Consider the following 19,882-nt stretch of genomic DNA (forward strand, 5'->3'; position numbering starts at 1 on the left):
GAGGGGAATAAAATGTTGACAGATTGAGCAGATTAGAAGACCACAATAATGAAAAGCAAACTCCACAACTCTCGCCTGAGACAGCTGTTCAGGACGTGGGGGTCATCCCTTAGTGGACATGATTGCCATGGCATACAAGAAGTTCAGGAAGTTTGCCTCTCGGATGAAGATGCCTGGTTTCGCTAGGCATTGGCCTGTTCATTTCTTGGAGCAATTGCATGATGTAGGCCTTCCCTCTGATTCCTCTGACTCACAACTTGGTGTCCAAATGGTGCACCACTGTGTGTACCTCAATGATTTTGATAACCCTGCACTGGCCTGCAAGGATGTGATTTTCTGACGTCATGAAGCAGTCGTCAGCAGCACCAGTTTTTCCAGTGGAGCTCTCCCAAAAAAGGGTGGGGGGGGGGGGAAGTCATTCACCTCTCCATCCTCGAGCTTGGCCAATTGGCTCCTGAAAATGTTCCCTTCTGTCATCTCGGTTTGTCTCAGGATAATTCTTTGAGGCATCTCGCAAGCTTTCCACTTAGGCTCTATACAAGAGCTAATGGCTGTTTCTCTGTCACTAGCCCTTGCAGAAAGGATTAAATCGCTTTTTAAATGTTGACTTGACCTGGCTCGGTTATGCATATTGAACCTGGCAGAGTTGGATATTTCAGTTGAGTCCTGTTTTACAAATCTAGCCACTATTGGCGCAAGCAGGAGTGCTCCTGTTCTACATGCAATCCTGTCATACACATGCACTTCAAATGTTTGTTGCACTTATATCTAACAATATAATAAAAGGCCAGATGTATGTTTGTCCTTGTATGTTTGTCCAAGGCAGTAGCCGCGCCTGTCGTCACCGCTAGAGGGAGCTGTAGGTTTAGGATCTATGGTGGTCCTACTGTGTCAATGAAAACCTGTATTTTGGCCAGTGTACACGGGCCTGTACACTAATATTCTTATAAAGACCCTGGATCTGGTGTGGAACCTCAGTGTGATCCCATTAACCATTTGAGCCCATGGCCACAGCTGACATTGCTTGTCAACTGGAAGGTGACTTTATTGATTGCAGGGACCTCAGCCAATAGGATCAGCGAGAATAAGGATTTAAACTGCTCAAGCATATATAGTCTTCCATAAGGACAAGGCCTTCAGACTTCGCCTAATTTCCTACCAAAAATAGTTGTCTTTTAGCATGAACCAAAACGTTTCTCCCCCAGTTTCCTTTCCTCATCTGCAATCATTGGTTCAGACAGTTCAACATAATTTGGGTTTTCGGAGAGTTCTTAAGCTTTATGTTCAGGCTACTAGCGACTTCAGGAAGGTCGACAGTCTCTTGGTGATATTTGGAGGTGTGCATACAGGTTCCGAGGCTTCTATTGCTCGCTGTATATTGGTCTGCATTACAGAGGCTAGTGCTAGAAGTGGCAAACATGCCCCTACAGGCACTTACACATGCAGTCTGGCCTAATCTGGCTTCAGTGGCATTCTAATACTCTCCTGGGACATGATTGCCAAGGCAGCTACATGGTCTACTCAGTCTGATTTTTGCAGACACTGTTCTTTGGACACAAGCCCAAGAGCAGATGGTAATTTTTGGCTGGCAGTTATGTAGAATATGTTTGCTTAATGGAGTCCCTTTCCCTTTGTAGATGTATGCTTGGTAATCTCTCTAAAGTATGGAAGAAAAGGAGACAGTACTTTGGACTAAGTAAATGTTACTGCCAGTGGTGACTACTGTATTACCAGTTTATGGTTCCCTTTTCCTCCATACGTCCCACCCACCGTCCCCTTAAAAGGTTACAGCTAGTATAAGCCATCTGAAAGGGGGGGGGGGGCAGGAATGGCTACTGGAATCCAGGCACAGGAATCCAGAGACAGGGTTATTGGTACGCTCACCTGGCTCCCACAGAGGCATCGATCTGAACTGGACAGCTGCGGTCTCCACCAATGTGACGCGTAGGGCCGAGATGACGGACTGGACTGGCCCACCCAGCTTCGTTTGCTTGGCCCGTAGGAATATTCTTCTGCAAATGGAGAAAGGGAATTAACCACCCGTGGAGTTGAGCGTAAATCCCCCCACCCCCGCTGTTCTCCCCACAGATCACCTTTGATGTCCCCTCCTATAGTTTCACCTGATGGTTTGAAAAGATGAGCTCTCCATCCTGCATTGAGCGCAGGGGCGCGTTGATAACCAGTTGCTTCGCTGGCTCGAAGGAATTGGTGAGTTCCAGAACAATATTGACTCCGAAAAGTATGTAGTTCGTAAGAGTTCACATGTCTGACTTTCACTCTTGTCCGATTCCTTGCAGTTTGCAGCTGGACCCCAGCGAAGACTTCCTCGTGGTAGCTGACGAAGTTCAGGTAAGGATTTGGCTTATCCTACATAGTTCAATAAAATAAGGCCAGAATGTAACCTGTGGCTTGCTCCCTTATTCAGGTGTGGAGAGAAAATATGAAGTTCGGGGAATAATGCCTCCGGCGGTAAAATTAGGTGAGTCTATTGTGATGAGGAGTGTTCCCCTTGCTTGTCCCTCCGTCTCACCTTGTCCTTTTGTTCCCCTTAGGGGCCGGGGTACGGCGAGGATGGACTGGAGACTGTGCCGACCCGTGAAGAGGAATAGTACCCTCAGCGGCAATCGTATAAGTCTATGGGGGTAGGTACTATTGCCTCTGTTTATTCCCTTGGCTCACCTTTGCTGTTCTTGTGTTCCCCTTAGGTGCCAGAGTGCGGCGGGAACGTACAGAAGGATGCAGTGGATCGTGAGGATGCTGCGAAGGCCGGTGAGTTCAGCGTGGCGCTGCAGCAGGCGAGGCGGCGTGCGTAAAATGCTTCTTTCTTCCAGCTCGACGGCACAGTGGATCCGTAATTCAGGTAAGGATCGAAGGTTTTGCTCTTATTCTAACCTCTTCTCCTTCTGTTCCTCCCTTTTTCTAGGAGCTGCAGACTCGAGGCGGGCGTGGCAGAAGACTGGATGCAGGCTTGCAGACACAGTGAGCGTTACGCTGCTGGATGCAGAATAACACAAAGCGTGTGTTGCTCTTCGGGCGTGGTTTAAATAGCCTCCAAAGTAGTCCCAGGTAAGTATTCCTCCCCAGCCCCGCCCGAGTAAAAAATAGTCCCTAGGTAAAATAGTCCCTTCCAAGCCTCATTTGGCTTGGAGCTCTGCAGCATGGTCTGCATCAGGTAAGCTTGCAGCATGGTCTGCATTAGGTAAGTTCTACTCTATGAGCCTGGCGCCTATGGCGGCAGGTCCGCACCCAAACAGCCCCAAGCAGGGTTTTTTGGGCTTGCTCAAAACAATTTGATGCCTGCTTCCGGGGCTGCTGGACCTGGTCTGGTTCTCCAGGGGGTAGGCATCATGACAGTTATGGTTTCAGACTAGGTTGGTGGGAACATTCCATCACCTTGACGCAGAGAACCCTAGAATTAACCCAAAATCAGACAACCATAGGGCAGGAGCTGGAACTACACACCAGACCGCTGTGGAGAACATCAGACCCATAGGGATGCTATGTGTCTAACCATTGCTGGAGACCATTTCACCATCAAAGGGGGAAACGCAGCCAAGCTATAGGCTGTGACCAGGGATCTAGATGATGTATCCTTTCAAGGAATAAAATGCCCACTGACACAATAGCTCCATGAGAATGTGAGTGATCTTGTTGGATGTGATCTTGAGGGAAGTACCTCAGGAAACATGCTTATTAGGCCATGGCCTGGACCTTTGGACTCTGGACCACAGGTTCTTCTAGAGCAGGAGATAAGCGGAATTATTGTCTTATTCTAACATTTGTTTTATATACAGAAACCTTTAGATCTCTAACCTTCACCCAACCGATCCCTGAGTCCAAAGCGAGGGTGTGAAACTCACAAGGCTACAAACGCATGACAAAAGAGCTCCCAGCAGAATGCCCAAGTTTGACGTAGTTGTCAGATTTTTCTTTTTTTTTGTGTTCAGCCACCTCATTGCTGCGAGAGCTTCCTATTTTGTTATTTTCCTTTGCCTGCACTTGTCAGCAATCCATGTGAATAAACCTGAAGTCTGTTCTCATAGTTTTTTTACTTCCTCTTGGTGGCACTGCCAAGACAAATTATTTTATGCCCATTTTCTTCCATTGAGAAGAGCCCTTGTTGATAGGCATCCTCCCCTCAGCTAACTCAGTATCATATTTGTGCTTTACCAGAAAGTAAAACACTTCACCATCTGAATCTAGGTCGATTGTCTTGGAGAGGTCTGTAAAGCCTACTGTGAATGTGTTCATCTTTGCTGTGGAAGTTGTGCTAATCATCGTCATTTGCATGTCAACATTTTTCTCTCCCAGATTCAAAGTGCCTAATCACGAGTCTGGCGTTATCCCAGCGGTAATACAGCCAGCACAAATATCGTTACCGCTACTCGGTCTGGCGATATTCGCGTTGGATCATAAGTAGCAGTTGGGCTGTTATTGCCCATTCCCCATTGGGTCCATGGGATCCAATGGGGTTCTGGGGCGCATTCGCACTGGTGGGAATAGCGCTGAAAACAGGCAGCAAGTGGAATATTTTACATCACTCCAACTTTCCGCCCAACCCATGATAGGGCCAGCCATTACATACGGTGTTAATGGTGTTACCACTGCGTTTAAGGGCTACTTCGCAACTCGTGATGAGGCCAAAAGTGTTGTTCATGATTATGGCAAGTAAACCATTTTTATAGTCCATGGAACAAGCAGGTCGAAGACTGTTCTACGCAAATGTGCACAGTTTCTAGGCTGCTGTGAGCTTGTCATATATTAGTCCGTTACCACAGCACACTCCACCTAGCAGAGCTGCAATATTGGAAAACTGTTGCAAGCTCCATAACAAAGGATCCTTATGGCAAGTGTGAATTGGGACTAGTATTCTTGAGATTTCCAGTCTCTGCTCCCAAAAGTAAATGCGTTTGTGTAAAACTGAAATGTCACGTGCCCCCTTTTTCCATTCAAAAATTGGTCATGAACCTGGCTTTCTGATCTAGGACCGGAGATTCACCTTTATTTATAAAGGAGAAAAACCAACACCTTTCCTTTTGTTTACAAATGGGGCACCATTGCGTATGGAGGAGGGTTATTTTAATGCTCGACCTTTCAGTTTAAAATGTAAATTAAAGATGCTTGTACTTTGTCATATCTCATTCAGTTCGTCACCTCTCTTTCCTCTATCTTTCACATTCCTCTCTATGCCTCTATTTAGCTCCCTTCTCCATCTTGCTCACTCCCTTTTTCATCTTTCCTGATCTGTTCATCTCTATTCCTCTCGCACTCTTTCACCTATATTGCATCCTCTACTCCTGTTTGCTCACCTCTAAGCCGCTTCACGGATGCTTTTTCTCTCAGCTGCTTCCTCTCATTTCCATCTTTCCTTCCCTCTGTCTCTTCCTGTTTCTCTTTCTCACCCCACTCAGCATTCCACTTTTACTTCTGTTAGCTTCCCTGTCCCTCTATCTCTGTGCAGATCTCTCGCAATTCCGTCCACCTAACTGTTAGGAATGGTATTCCTATTATCTGTTTATCCTCTTGTTTAATCCTTCCCTCTGAATGCATGGTGCGTCTCTGCAGGTATGAGGTCATGAATTGAGTGCCAGGAGTGTGACTGACTGGAATGTTGAGTGGATGAGATGCCACCCAGGGCAGTTGGTAATGATGCAGCCTGGGTGGTGGGAGCCAGTGGGCTTCCCTGAGACTATACTTCCTGTCTCCTTGTGATGTAACCTGATTAAAGCAATGCAAAGATTACTACTGACTACCTGAGTATCCTTTATAAGTACTCGATTTATGGACATAACAATTAGCGGCAAGCTGATCTTTGTGCGGACCTTGGAGAACCCAGAGAAGACAGGTACTCTGCGTGCATGAGTGTCAGAGAGGAGAAAGGAGACTGCTCCGAGGGCTGGTGGGGGGGGGTGGAGCAGAACAGGAAGCAGAGAGAACTAAGAAAAAGGAGATAGGACCCACTGCCCCCATCATGAGTCCCACCACCCAGGAGGAAGTAAGAGACTGCCAGGGCACCCAGGGAAGTGATGGTGGCAGAGAATGTAAAGGTGCCAGAATCTGTGTTAAGCACCCAGTGGCAAGCAAATGTGTTAGAGGTGTTAAGAACCTCTCCTGTGACACACCCAGACTGGAGTTGAGATTTTGTCCCCCTGATCTCAGCTGATGCGCATATTCATAGTGAGCTGCAGCAGTAGGCCACCCAGAGCACATGGGCGAATTTATTTGGAAGGTGCAGATTGCCCATAACCATATCTGCTAAGTTAGGAAGAGGTGTTTTTCAATCTGTTTTGGCAGAAATGTGTAGTCCTTCAATGCGATGGTGCTGCAAGGAATGAACAAAGAAAAAGGGGATCTCTTACTGGTGATTCGAAACCGTGGGTGAGACTGGTCGGGGTGACGGTTGGCAGTCAGGAGCTCTGAGCCGCTCCAAAGCTGACTCTTCAATGGTGACATCAGCGGGTGCGCTGAGGGAGATGGTGATATGTTAGAATGCGGACACCCGGCTTAGGCGGGCTGAGAAGACTTTTGTGAAACACCAACGATAGTATTAGAGTAAGGCACCCAGTAACGTTGTGCCTGTGCGAGCAGAAGTAGCAGGTGACCGGCCTGGTTCGATCAAGGATACCGCAGAGGCATTGAGGGACAGCAGAATCGAGGGGACCCTGAGGGACGGAATGCTGTTCCTGTTGTCGGAGATGCTTGGAGACTGCACAACGAGTTGTTAAACTGCCATGTGGAAGTTTTCTTAAGATGGACAATGCTGGAGGCTCCGGACATGCACTGCCACACAACGTTGGTCCACCGGACTACGCTTTTCACCATAGAGGACAGTCTTGCAGTTTTAGCAGTGGGTTTGGTTGGAGCACCTTGGACCCAAGGAGGTTTGGCTTATGGATTGACGTGATGTTGAACAGTTATTTATGTATTGTTGACTGTTTGGTTAATGAGGATACAATGTTGTCGGGCCTGAAGTGATACTGAGATGCTTTAGGAAATGCTCGTTTTTGTTCACACAGGCATTCATTATATGATATTCAAAGTGTTATTGTCACGACCTGCAGGCTGGGATATTCAGAGTGCAAGGGTTTAATACATGATGTTCTGAGTATTTCCAGAACAGTGCACTTTACGAGAATGAGTATCCATATGGGTGGAGTATATTCTATGTCAAGAATGGTTGTGATACAGCATAATTGCTCCGTTAGCGTTAACCTCTTGAGGCCTTGCAGGATGTTTAAGTTGCACCTTTGCAACATGACTCTTAGCATTTATGCAGCTTGCAGATGTTATTTCATATGCTAGTTTAATGTATTTGAGGATTTGCTGGATGGTTAGGTTGCATTCTAGAAGAATGCAACATTGTACTTTTAGAGATGAGTCATCTGTAAAAGCAGATGTGCATTAATTTTCTAGAGTACTGTCATATGAAATGTATTAGGTCTCTGGAAGGCGTTTAAGAAAGATATGCTTGTGCACATGTCATTTTGTTTGGCAATTGTTCCAGTGGTGTCCAGCATGGCATGATGTTGATTGAATGCACACTTTAAGGCTGGGTATGGGTGATGATAGTAGCCATGTATGTTGTGTATAGTCTGTGCTGCATGTTTTGGATATTTTAGTATGGCTGAGAAAAGTGACCCATTGATGCAGTGTAGGAGTGAGTTGTCTGCTCCAGAAGTTTCCAGTATGGCTGAGAATAATTGCCCATTGATTTTGTGTAGGTCTGAGTTGCATGATCTTGATTTTAGGATGGGTTACAATAGTGACACACTGATGATGTTATGGTGTATGATATTTTAGTATGGGTAAGAGGAGTAACCCATTGATGTTTTTTGGTGGACTTAACAGGTGTGGGGTAGGTGCCCTGCCCGCATGCTGTTTGTAGTACTGGTGTGGTTGGGACACCTCCACATCTAGGTGACTTTTGTTTTACAGTGTCCAGTGGGAAGAGACTGTTGGGTTTTGCTGGACGGGAGTGTCTATCATTCCCAAGAGTCGTACTAGTATCCACATCCAGAGATAGGTGAGAGGATAGAGTTTGTGTCCCAGGTGGTGGACCTCATTTGGGGCGTGGGGGAGAAGAGTTAGCCCAGCCATCTCAATGTAGGTTTTCCGATTTATTATTCTTTCAATTTGTTTACACAGTGAATGCCATTAAACTGTGGCTTTTCTTGTGGGAGTGTGGCACCATTATTTATTTCCATCTACTAGCTGGAGGTTCATATGATGTGTAGTGAACAGTTGAATTCCTTTCGAGAACTTGGACATCTAATGGCCCAGTTTGTCTGGCCAGCAAGCTGCAGTTTTGTGAGGGTTTTTCTTTTGTTTGGAATCCTACCGTGTGTGGTAGTTGCTGAGGTGCATTGTAGTGTGCTTTGGGTCTGTGTATGTGTGCTGAGTGTGGGTGGTGCACATCTCAGTCGTTCAGTTAGATCTAGTTGGATTGGTTATATCTAGAGGTTAGCTAGATTTCTTGTTTTGGTGCAGTGGGACCATGTCCAGTCCATATAGGGACAGCATGTGCTTGGGGGTGGCAGTCCCAAGATCCACAAGTGGCAGTTGTAGATAAGTGTTTTGTGTGTTTGTTAGGGTCTCTGGTTGTGTGTTTGGTGGCCCATGTGGGGCAGGCAGTGCTCAAACGTGGCAGGTTTGAGGTTGTCTGGTGGCAGCGGTGGGCGGAAGGTGTTTGGTATAGTTTTGTTGGCTTGGTTGGTAGTTTTGTTGGTGTGGTCCTGCTGCCAGTGGGTCAGTTTCGCCTGTTTGAAAAACCATCTCTTGTTTTTTGGAATCTGGCTGAGTGTGTGTTATTTGACGTATGTGTCTGTGTGAAAGAAAGGGAGGTGTGCTGTGATGTGTGCCTGGTTGGGTGGAAGGAAGGAAGGGATGTGTTAGGAATTGTATTCCTATTATCTGTTTATACTATTGTTTAATCCTTCCCTCTGAATGCATGGTGTGTGTCTGCAGGTATAAGGTCATGAATGGAATTCCAGGAGTGTGACTGACTGGAATGTTGAGTGGATGAGATTCCACCCAAGGAAGTTGGTAATGATGTAGCCTGGGTGGTGGGATCTCTGACTATACTTCCTATCTCCTTGTGATGTAACCTGATTAAAGCAACGTGAAGATTACTACTCACTACCTGAGTATCCTTTATAAGTACCCGACTTATGGACATAAGACTAACCTCACTATTTCTTTCCTTCTTTTTTTCTATTCTCTTTCTTTGTTTCTTTTTGTTTGGCTTTCTTTCTTAATCCTTTGCCCTGTCCCCCTCCCCATTCCCTCTCTGCATGGTTTTCTACTGTCGACGTCAAAATAATAAAATCTTTATTTAAAAAAACATAATGGCTTCATATAAGATGACGCCGAATAACAATATGCAAATAACAAGGGGTGTCCTGGGAGACTCTCTGCCAGACATGAGTCCTGGTTACAAGAGCCTTACCCAGAGTCTTTAGCTCACTATCTTTCACAGAGGAGAAATATTCTAAACATATCCGTCTTTGTCCTGCCCTGGGGCAGTCCAGCACCGAAATGCTAGGCAATTCTCCTCTGAACAAGAGTACCTACAGCAACCCCAGACACGTGTTTCGGTCTGGTTGAACCTCATCAGTAGGGTATAGCTGTGCCTCTCTAAGAATAGTGAGAAAGGGGTCCATGTCTGGATTCCCCTAGTAACTTAGGGTGAGACCCAAAGTTACTTGAAATATGCAAATAACAAGGGGGGTCCTGGGAGACTCCGAAACATGTCTGGTTGCTTGTGTTTCCGTGCAGAGGGGACCTGGCCTAGCAGTTCGGGCTGGGCTGCTACCATTGGTGGCAGTACCTGACTGATTTGCATATGGCTGGACCCCTTTTGCAATGGCGCAGACGGGCTAAAAAACGGTGGTGTGGAAGGTTGCCCAGAGCAATGCCAGTGGTTCATATTCATTCAAAACCTTCCACCCATCACTTTTGTGCTTAACGTGATAACAATAAACATACAGTAAATAAAATCCATAGTGTCTTACAACACCTTTAAAATACATAGATTCAAAGTGAACTGTATCATGGTGCCTGCCATCCATCTCCATTTGATAGCATGCGTTAAATTGATACACCAACAGTGTGGTGTGGGTATTAGGGAGCGATAACAGAATAAAGTGGTCTTTGCCTTTTTCATTCGAGTAAGCCTCAAAGTAGGGAGCAGATACTTCCTTCTCCCATGAAGTGCATATTGGGCAGGACAGATAAAGATGCAACAAACCTTCCTTAGCTACACTATCACAAGTCAGTCTTAATTGTATGCAACCTCCCCAGCCACCCTTGGCTCAAGGCAACAAAGTTAATTCTCAGGCTAAACCGGACCCTTTGACGGTGAGGCTTAACAAGCTGGGTTAAGTACTCTCCAAGAGACTTTTACCATTTGAATGCAATATAATGCATAATAGAATGTTTGACCAATTCTCTACTCATCCTTTCCATGTCTTTCTTTTGCATACCTTGCATCAACTCACCCCTCTCTTGAACATTTAGCTAAAATCCTGGATGTTCCAATTGGGGTGATATGGCTTCACATTTCATTTGCATGACTTTGGTTTGTCTCACGACTTGTCTAAAGATCCATTGTATAGATGTCTGTGTGAAGGGTAATCTTCCTTCTTGTGTGGAGAGACTCCCACGTGCCATGTCATTGACCATTATCTTTTATGCCAGCTCCTAAGCGCCGATTCATAGTAGCTGCATTCTACAAAGCACTTTATTTCAAAGGTCTGTCTTGTTTATGGTGATTTAATTTACTTATCAAAATGCAAGAGTAAACACACCTGATCTTCATGAACACGACTCAATTCATAAATTAAATACATTGTTTGAGAAAGCTAAATGCAGTGGTTTTAGTGGCTAGTGAGCAAAAATTAAGGTCTATGGTCCATTGTCCATTCCCAACAATTAACAAAAGAGAGACGCGGGGAAAATTTTAAATGACCCCAAGATTCATCCTCTAATAAAGGCTTGCAGCAGCTTCTAAACTAGAGAATCTTGTGGTCTCTGTTGTCACCCCCGTAAGGATGAAAAACTCAATTTCGAAAACAATTACTCCACATATAAATGTAACAATCAATTGTAATATTTTATTGTATCAAAAAAAGTTTATGCACAAATTTCATATAGTTAAAAAACTGAGTAATATGCACTCTTCTGCTAAAAACAGATTTTTTAAAAACACATTAATTTTCTTAAAAAAGACAGTACAATGGAGTCTGTAAACCAGGACTCTACCTTACAACAAAACAGCTCAGAGAACTATAACATGTACCTATCCGTTATCTTACTAGCTATCTAAAAACTACAACTCACCCTGTATAGTGATAAACACGTCTAATGAGTACATAAGACAGTCCCTATTTTATAGGATACAATCTTTTACCATTCAATATCCTTGGTAGGTGAATCCTCATGTGTACAACCATGTGGTTGTCATGACCCTTGCCCCTGGCCCTCACTGGCAAGTCAGCCTTCCAGTTAGGGCCAGGTCAAAGGCCTTAAAACCTCATCCAAGACTCTCCTGGAGTCAGTCCTGGCACCTTTGGCGCCAGGCTTATAACCATCATGAAGACCAACATTAGAATGGGACTATTTACTTGGGACTATTTAACTTGGGGGGGGGGGGGGGGGATGGGGGGAGGTGTTCAGCCAACACGGAGACACACACATAGCTCAGTTACAAGGAACTGAGCTATGCGGTCTAGTCTTTTGGGTGTGGCAGGCCTGGGACTATTTTACTTGGACTACTTTACCTGAGACTATTTAAACCACACCCAAACAGCAGAACATGCTTTGCGTTATTCTGCTGCGGGCAGCGTAACGCTCACCATGTCCAGTTCTTTGATGCCAGCTTACCTGAAACCAAGGACCTGCAGAGAGAGTATGAACACTACGAAACTTACCTTGAACAGTATCCTGTCTTCAATCCATCGCTGACTTCAGTTCCACTCACCTGAAGGTACGAACTCCATCATCCGGCACAGCATGCATCCTGGAATACCATAACCTGAAAAGAGGAGAAAGAAAGACAGCATTAGTAAGCGTTTACTCACGTTTCCTCCCGAATGAAGAAAGCCACACAATTCTTTCTCCTGGTCAGTATCGTTGCTGGAAAATGATGGCGCTCGGTGAGAAACATCGCAACCTGCAAGGAGAGCAAAGACACAGGTTAGCAATTTAAAGGCGAAACAGCGCCGCGCATCGCTCACTGGACAGCATCGCGCACACCGCGCTTTCGCCTACCGGCCCATGCTCATCTTCAAACTGCATGACAACACCAAAATATCTTTCCATACCTAAAAGGAAAGAAGCAAGACATTATTATTCGAACTAAGAGGACCATAAGAACTGCATATAAAGACTGTAAAGCAACAAACCACCGGAGTCGCAGCAGGCCTGGATTCCCACAGGGGGGGCTTTCACCAGTGAAGTAACTTGGTCACTGCTTGCCCCCCACATCTACGCACCCCTGTCACGATTAGCAGGACGGAGAATCCACCTTTTACAATATTAAGGTAAGGAGAAGGCCCAGTGGGGAGGAAGGAGTTGAGGCCAAGGAGGTGGGAAAACATAAAGACAATCTGGTATTGAATCCAGCTCTCCTATATTGCAGACCCATCTTTAACCAGAGGCCTTATCAAGGGACCGGGAGAGGGTTTGAGAGTGCAATTCATCCAACCAGGGCTGGGTGGCGTCTCCATGGATACCAGGTGAGCGTAACAGTGGTTCTCATCAACTCAATATTTCATTGATATATGTTGACAGATGTACAACACCCTAAAACACCCAGCATGTTTCGTTCTTTATAAACAGTTGATAATATAAAAGAACTTCATCAGGAGAAAAGAAAGCACTTTATCAAAAAAACAGGTTTAAACACTCTTAAAACAACACATAAACACTCTTTTCTTATGGTGTTCTTCTTAACCCGTAATGGCATTTACAATTAGCGCCTTTGACGGATCATACGTCTTCAATGTAGACGTATGATCCTTAGTTTTATTATGCGCATCAACCTGTGCTCGGTCTTGATGCCCAACTTTAATCTGGTGTCCCGGCGTGATCACGAGCTAGAACTGCCCTGGTGGTCTTTGTTGATTACTGCAAGGTCCGTAGCTATGTACACACGGTCTTAAGCCTGACCAGAATCTCGAGACTCACGTCGCTTCCGCCCTCACGAAACACGCTGATGGTCACCGATCCATTCCACCATAAGTGTCAAATTGTGTTAATTTGAGCTACTGACAATATCATAGCAATAATAGTATATATATATTTTTTTTATTTGATTAAACTGTTTTTTTTTCACAGTTTTTACAAAAGAGGTCAAATATGTTCTACCATTTGATCCTTTAGTGTCCTTTGTTATCCTTGCTATGATTTGTTTTCCTAAGTTGTTTTCAGATTGTTTCCTCTCTTGCCAAGTTTATGTCCTGAAAGAACTGTGCGACTGCTATTACTGTTTTGGTGTTGTCACCCGACATCAGAATGTTCCACCAATAGTCTTCTTCCCTGCACCATTGTTTTTAAGGAGGTGTCCCATGTGGGTCATTCTTTTAGAGGACAGTTCAGGGCATAACAGTAGAAGGTGTCTCACTGTTTCAACTGTACCTGTTTTGTTGCAAAATCTACACAGGTTGTTAGAGGCGAAACCTCTGATGAATAGAATTTCTTTAGTGTGTAGAAGGTTCAACCTAGCCCTTAGGTATGTGTTTCTGATTTGCTTGCTGGGACCTTTTAACAAGTAGCTCATAGGCTTGTTTTGTTTTTGACGATTTGCCGGTAAGTCCAAAGCCAATTTGTATTTCGAGGCATCTTCTAATGTTTGGATCCAATCCATTTCCTTGAATTTATTGGAAGTTTTGTTAGGATTGCCTTCCAGTTCTTCCCAAGAGCTTCCTATTTCATCAAGTGTTTCTGTGTTTCTTTGCTCCCATGTAGAAAGAATGGTGTTGGTGCCTTTGTTTAGCTCTTTGTTTAGGACCTTAAAGATCTTCTCAGAGGATAGTCTAATTTTCCGATAAAACATCACGGTGTTCAGTTTGATTCTTCCCCTTAGTGATAGGACGTTGATTTCTTTACAAATTGACGCCATTGGTGTTGATTGTGGGAGCGCCAAAAGTTTCCTCCAAAATAGGCCTTCCAGTTTCGTCCAGATTCTCTCTGGTATCATAGGCATCGCCTCTGTACCGTAAGTAATAGCAGGCACTGCTTTTGCTATGTAAAAATTCAGGGCTGGTTTCAAGGAGAATTTTCCGAACTTTTTATCCATGATTCGTGCTTGTCATCATAAGTTTTGTTTTTGCGATCATGGATTCCTGCATAGGGGTTTCGAAACGGTTTGAATTGATCGTGACTCCCAGGTATCTGAATGATTTTATTTTTTCCTGCCAAAGACCATTTCGATTTTCCTTTTCGTGTTGTTGTTTTTTCCAATTCATTATTTTTGTTTTTGCTGAGTTCAGAATCAGATCGTTGGCCTGGAGATATTCTGAGAGAGTTGAGTTTGCGTTGTAGACCTATGGCAGTTTGGTCCAGTATTAAAATGTTGTCAGCATAGAGTAGTCTGCTAACAGTCTCGTCTCCAATGTTCGGTGGAAATGTTCCAACTGTGGGGTCCCAGTTTTGGTAATCTGCAATAAATGCGTTGTACAGTGCGGGGGCCAATGGGCACCCTTGCTTCACCCCTCTGTGGGTGCTGATTTCCTCTGAAAGTTGAGCCAGGCCATTAAGTCTAACCCTCATAGAGGTTCCAGAGTACAGCTCGATAATTGGATTCAGGATTGATGGAGGACACTTTACTTCAGAGTCTATCTCTGTTGACTGTGTCAAAGGCATAAGAGATCTATGAATGCCAGATGTATCTTTGGACATCCCTCTAAAACCTTTGCTTTGAGTATACTTAATAGCATTATGTTGGCCATTGTTCCAATGTTATTTACAAAGCCTGTTTGGAAATCGTCGTGAGCTTCAGAGGTAACTGCCCATATCTTGAATTTATCCAAAAGGAAGGCGCTGAATAGTTTCCCAATAGTGTCCAATAAGGCGATTGGTGGATAGTTTGATGGATTCCCTTTGACGCCTTTCTTGAAAATTGGGACAACGTTTGCGGTTTTCCAAGATTTCGGGACAGAGCAGGTGTCAGCTCATTGTTGGAATATTCATGCTATTAGGGGTCCCCATGATTCTGTGTTGTTTTTAAGGTCTGCATTGGAGATACCATCTGGTCCGGGTGCCCGGGAGCTGTTCAGTTTCCGGATTTTCTCACAGATTTCCGTTTCGTCACATTTTATGTCCCATCGATCTTTTTGGGCCCGTGGAAGTTCGTTAGTGTTGCCCTTTAGGGGGGAAAACATGTTTGAGAAGAAAGAGATCCAATGCTTCTCTCCAATTGAGTTAGCTAAAGCATCCTTGGAGTTGTTTCCTTTCGGGTCAATCCGAGCCCAGAAAGCTTTGGATTGCTTCCCACTTAGAGTCCTTAGCATATTCTCCGAATCCTCTTGATATAGTATGGCACGATGGGATTTAACACAATTTTTGTAAGATTTTTTTGCGAATGTTGCTGCCTCAGCTATTTGTAGTGAAGGGCAAGATTTTGCTTTACGCAGAATTCTTCTCATTTCTCTTCTTTTTTCCACCAGTTGCTTGTTACTCGTGTGTTGCGGATTCTTTGTGAACGCTTGAGGTTTTCTTTGTTGTTGATAAGGGATCAGTAGGGGGTAATAATCAGATGTTAATGACCCCACTGATTCACCGATTGATCCTTCGTAGTTCTTTGTAATTGCTCTTATTGCCTCACTGCTAAGTCTTAGTCTTGTCCCTGCACCATTGATATCAATTGATGGAGTCATATTCTTTCTTTTTTTCTCTGTTTTGATTCTGGGGCTGACCATGTAGCTTCAAAAGGTTGTGGTCACTGTTTTTTGTTCTTATCACTTCGAATGCAGTTGTCTTTGAGAGCAAATTTCTGGATACGTGTATATGGTCCAAGAAGGCTTTGAGGGTTCCTTGCTCCCAAGTAGGGATGGTGTTGAGTGTAGGAGAAGTCAAATAATGGAGGTTATGAAGGTCAAGTTCGTCCATAAATGTCTCCCAACTCTTGCCTCTCTGATCAGATTCTCGGATTGTTGGAAGTACTTGAGTTACCGATCCAAGATTTGTGTCACCCTTTTTTATGTTCTGGCCAATGCTTACTAGGGTCAGGTTTAAGTCCCCCGCAAATTATGATCTAATCGATGGCCATCGTGTTTAAGCAAGTCTCTATCGTTTGTCCAATGTTTGCCAGCAGAGTTGCTTCATTCAGAGTTTTTGGATTCCAGTATATTTTTATCACTAAGTATGATGTAGTCTTGTCCAGGTTTTCGCCTGCTGCAGTCGGCTACCCGGCAAACCAAGGAAGCTAAGATGAAGGAGCTGCTTAACAGTGTTTTTTTGAGTTGTAGACCACTGAAGGCTCTGACAGCTGTCAAGAGCCCTGAGCTGGGCCTGTCTGTTATACCTTGTATTGCTGGTGAAAAATCAATTTCAAAACCGTCAATTGTTGGCTTCTTGAGGAGCCACGTCTCCTGTAAGCAGAGAAGATCGAATGATCCCAAATTCACGTCGGATTTAGATGTCAGGTGGGTGAAGCCTCTTGTGTTCCACGAGCCCATTATAAGATTGGTTGGAGTGTGGAGTGATCTTCTAGGATCTTCTTCTTCTCCTATTGCGGTTGTTCGTGGCTAGCATCTTTTTTCTATTGAAAGTCTTTCCGGGATCCAGGCCCATCTGGTTTTTTCGTTGTCTTTGCGGGGATGTCGCGAGTAATTATGAAATTCAGTTGTTCTCCTTCTAGGGGGGGTCTTGATCGGTTGTTGACTTCCGATTCGGCAGAGTACCCTTTGGTAAACGTTATGGATCCATATTGCTTAGTTTTTCGTTGTGTCAAGTCTTTGTGTTGTTTGCAGGGCTTTTGAGCCATTGTTGAGATCTGGATGTTTTATCTGGTGAGTCGAGTCTGTCCTTGTAGCTGGTAACTCTTCTCTCATCCCTAACGGATTCCTTTCCGTAGCGGATGCCAAGTGGCCTCCTTTCGTCAGTGTCCCTTGTTCTGGTTTCAGGATGAATTTTATGAGATGTATAATGTGGGACTTGGTGGCGCGTAGCACCGTCCGAGTGACTCTCGAGCGGCCTCCTTTCATCCGAATTTTGTGCTCTAACTCCTGAGTATGTTTTAAGGGGTTCGTAGTGTGATGCTCGATCTTGCGGAGCTTTCTGTCTTATCGGTGGGAACGTGTTCCTTGCTTGGAATGTGATCTCTCACTTTTGATCCTTGGTGAGAGTTCTCCTTACCACTGCTTATTTCTTCCAGGTAGTAACCTAGGTCTCTAAGGGCTCTGGACTCGGCCTTGAGCTTCCGTCTCGTGCTTGATGAAGATATGTGAATGTATACACTGTCTATGGAGTGAGGACTCGAAAATTCAATGACATCGAGATGGTATGATGTTATTGATCTGAGAGACGAAACCTGATGAAGTAGGTCCATTATTACGGATCTATTTAGAACCTGCTTGCTCTTTGATTTGCAACTAGGTTGCAAGAAAAAAGAGCGGGTGTCGGTTGTTCTATTGAGTCTCGTTAGACGAGTACGTTTCCATTATCTATCTAATAATTATTAATTTAACAATAGTGTCCCATTTTGTTTTGGACTACAATCCTGATGATTCTTTACCACATATGGACCTTTTGTTAAGATGTTTACTATAAAATTGTGATATGGAATTCATACATGTATGTTCAGTTCTTCACACCTTATGTTACAGTACAAACCAGCTTGGCTGAAGTTAATCCATTTCCTGTTTTTTGGTATACATGTAGCATTTCCTATAAATACCAAGCATTGACCGTTTTGGCTTTTATAGTGAAAAAATGTTGTGTTCAGACACATGAAGGCTATGGGCTCGGTAAGTGGTGACGATGGCAAAGGGTGGGTTTGAGGAGGGGAAGGTGTCACATCAGTAGATTACATCATATGCTAGCTATTTCCATCAAGCCATTAGATACTATCATATGTTGGTTATAACCTGTACCTGCACTATATGCCTGTATTGGGTCCTTCCTTTCATCTGTCTAACCTCTCGCTCTGGCTTTTCAACCAATACCTGGCAACTCTCGGCCACTGCATTGCCATTTTCTGCTTGAATTTCCAGTGCTACGCTGACGACACTCAACTCGTTTTCAGGCTGCCCTCTGCCACCTCCTCCTCTCCCTCTCTCATCTCTGATTGCCTAACTGCCATTCAAGATTGGTGTGCCACCAATGATCTTTGTCTGAATGCGAGCAAGATGGAGATCCTCCTCATCGGCACACCTTCACCATCCTTTCATCTCACTCTCTGGCCGGCCTCCCTTGGCCCTCCTCCTACCCCCACCTGCAAGGCTAAGAACCTCAGGGTCATCTTTGACTCCACCCTTTCCTTCTCCGCCCACATCTCTGAGGTCTCTAAAAAGTCACATTTCTGACTGCACCCCCTCAGAGGTATTCTGTGATCCCCCAGTAGCTCATGGTATCTCAAGCTCTGGTTCTCTCTAGCTTGGACTATTGTAACAGCCTCTATCTAAATCTACCTGCCTCTACTCTCCGCCCTCTGCAACTAATGCAAAACAGGACTGCAAGACTTGTCCTTGGCCTCAAGCCCTGGGATCGTATCTCTCCAGCTCTGAAATCTCTCCACTGGCTCCCAGTGGATGCAAGGATTAAATTCAAAATCCTCTGCATTGTCCACAAGGCTTTCTGGGGCCTGGGGCCAAATTACCTTCAGCTATCCCTTCGCAAATACCTCCCCTCTCGAGCTCTTCGCTCCTCTACCTCCAACTCACTCCGGGTCAGTTGTTTTTCTAAGAAACGAGCTGGGGGTAGATCTCTGTCTTCGTCTGGGGCCTCCCTCTGGAACAGCCTCCCTGCCACTCTAAAACTTGAGGAGAACCATCTCTGGTTCTGGAAGCACTTCAAGACCTTCCTCTTTTCTTCTGCCTTCGCTCCCACCCTCCCCTGCTGATCTGTTCTCTTTTGGCACTGTGCACCTGGCCACCCGCTGTCTTTTGGGCCCTGGTACCTGCTCATCCTGCCACCCTCCCGCACTGCCTCCGGGCCACCCCTTGCACTGGGGTCTGTATCTGTACCCATACAGCCCCACTTTTTCTTCCTGCACTCATCAGACCTACCCTGTCTGCTGCCTTAAACCTAGCACTTGCAAATTGCTGGCTGCATTACCACTGTTTGTTGCCTTTATTATTTATTTATTGTTATTTATCTGTTTCTCCTCTGCTTCGCACTTTCCACCTCTCCCCCCTTCCATGCACTTTTCCGCCTCCCCCGTTTCCCATGCACTTGCGCCTTCTCAATGTCACTGGGCCTAATAAGATCGCTGTTTTGTTCTCTCCTGTTCCCCTCCCTTGACTTGTCGCGCTCTGAAACACTTGTGTAAGAGCGCGATAGAAATAAAATATCAATCAATCAATATTGCTTTGAGTTTTGAAATGCAATGCCTATCTACTGTAATAGGCTAGAGATTGCTATCATATTTTCAAATATTCCTGTCATTTGCCCAGGTACGCCATTATTTACCAGGCATTGGGATAATTTTCCCTGGTACGCACACCTTTGCCACAGATTTGTCAGTAATTTACTTCAAATGCCGGTCTACTCACACATTTGCCAGCTGTGGTGATCATATGCCCAGGTACTTAAACCCATATGCCTTGTGGAACCTTCCTACCACCTATTCCGGAAAAAGGCCAAAGCTTGGCTCTTTGAACAAGACCCCAATCTGATTGTTTAACCATGTCCTGACATGCTCACTTCTATGTAAAATCTTGTA

The 19,882-nt window shown here is 44.9% G+C and overlaps 1 protein-coding gene across 3 annotated transcripts in view; it reads left to right on the forward strand.

Moving 5' to 3' along the window:
• Window positions 1-19,882, forward strand: part of HEATR6 (HEAT repeat containing 6) — a 1,218,923-nt gene that overhangs the window by 618,793 nt on the left and 580,248 nt on the right. The gene's annotated exons all lie outside the window — the stretch shown is intronic.

This window comes from Ambystoma mexicanum, chromosome 9, assembly GCF_040938575.1.
Source record: "Ambystoma mexicanum isolate Mex_15411 chromosome 9, UKY_AmexF1_1, whole genome shotgun sequence".
NCBI classification, from domain to species: domain Eukaryota; kingdom Metazoa; phylum Chordata; class Amphibia; order Caudata; family Ambystomatidae; genus Ambystoma; species Ambystoma mexicanum.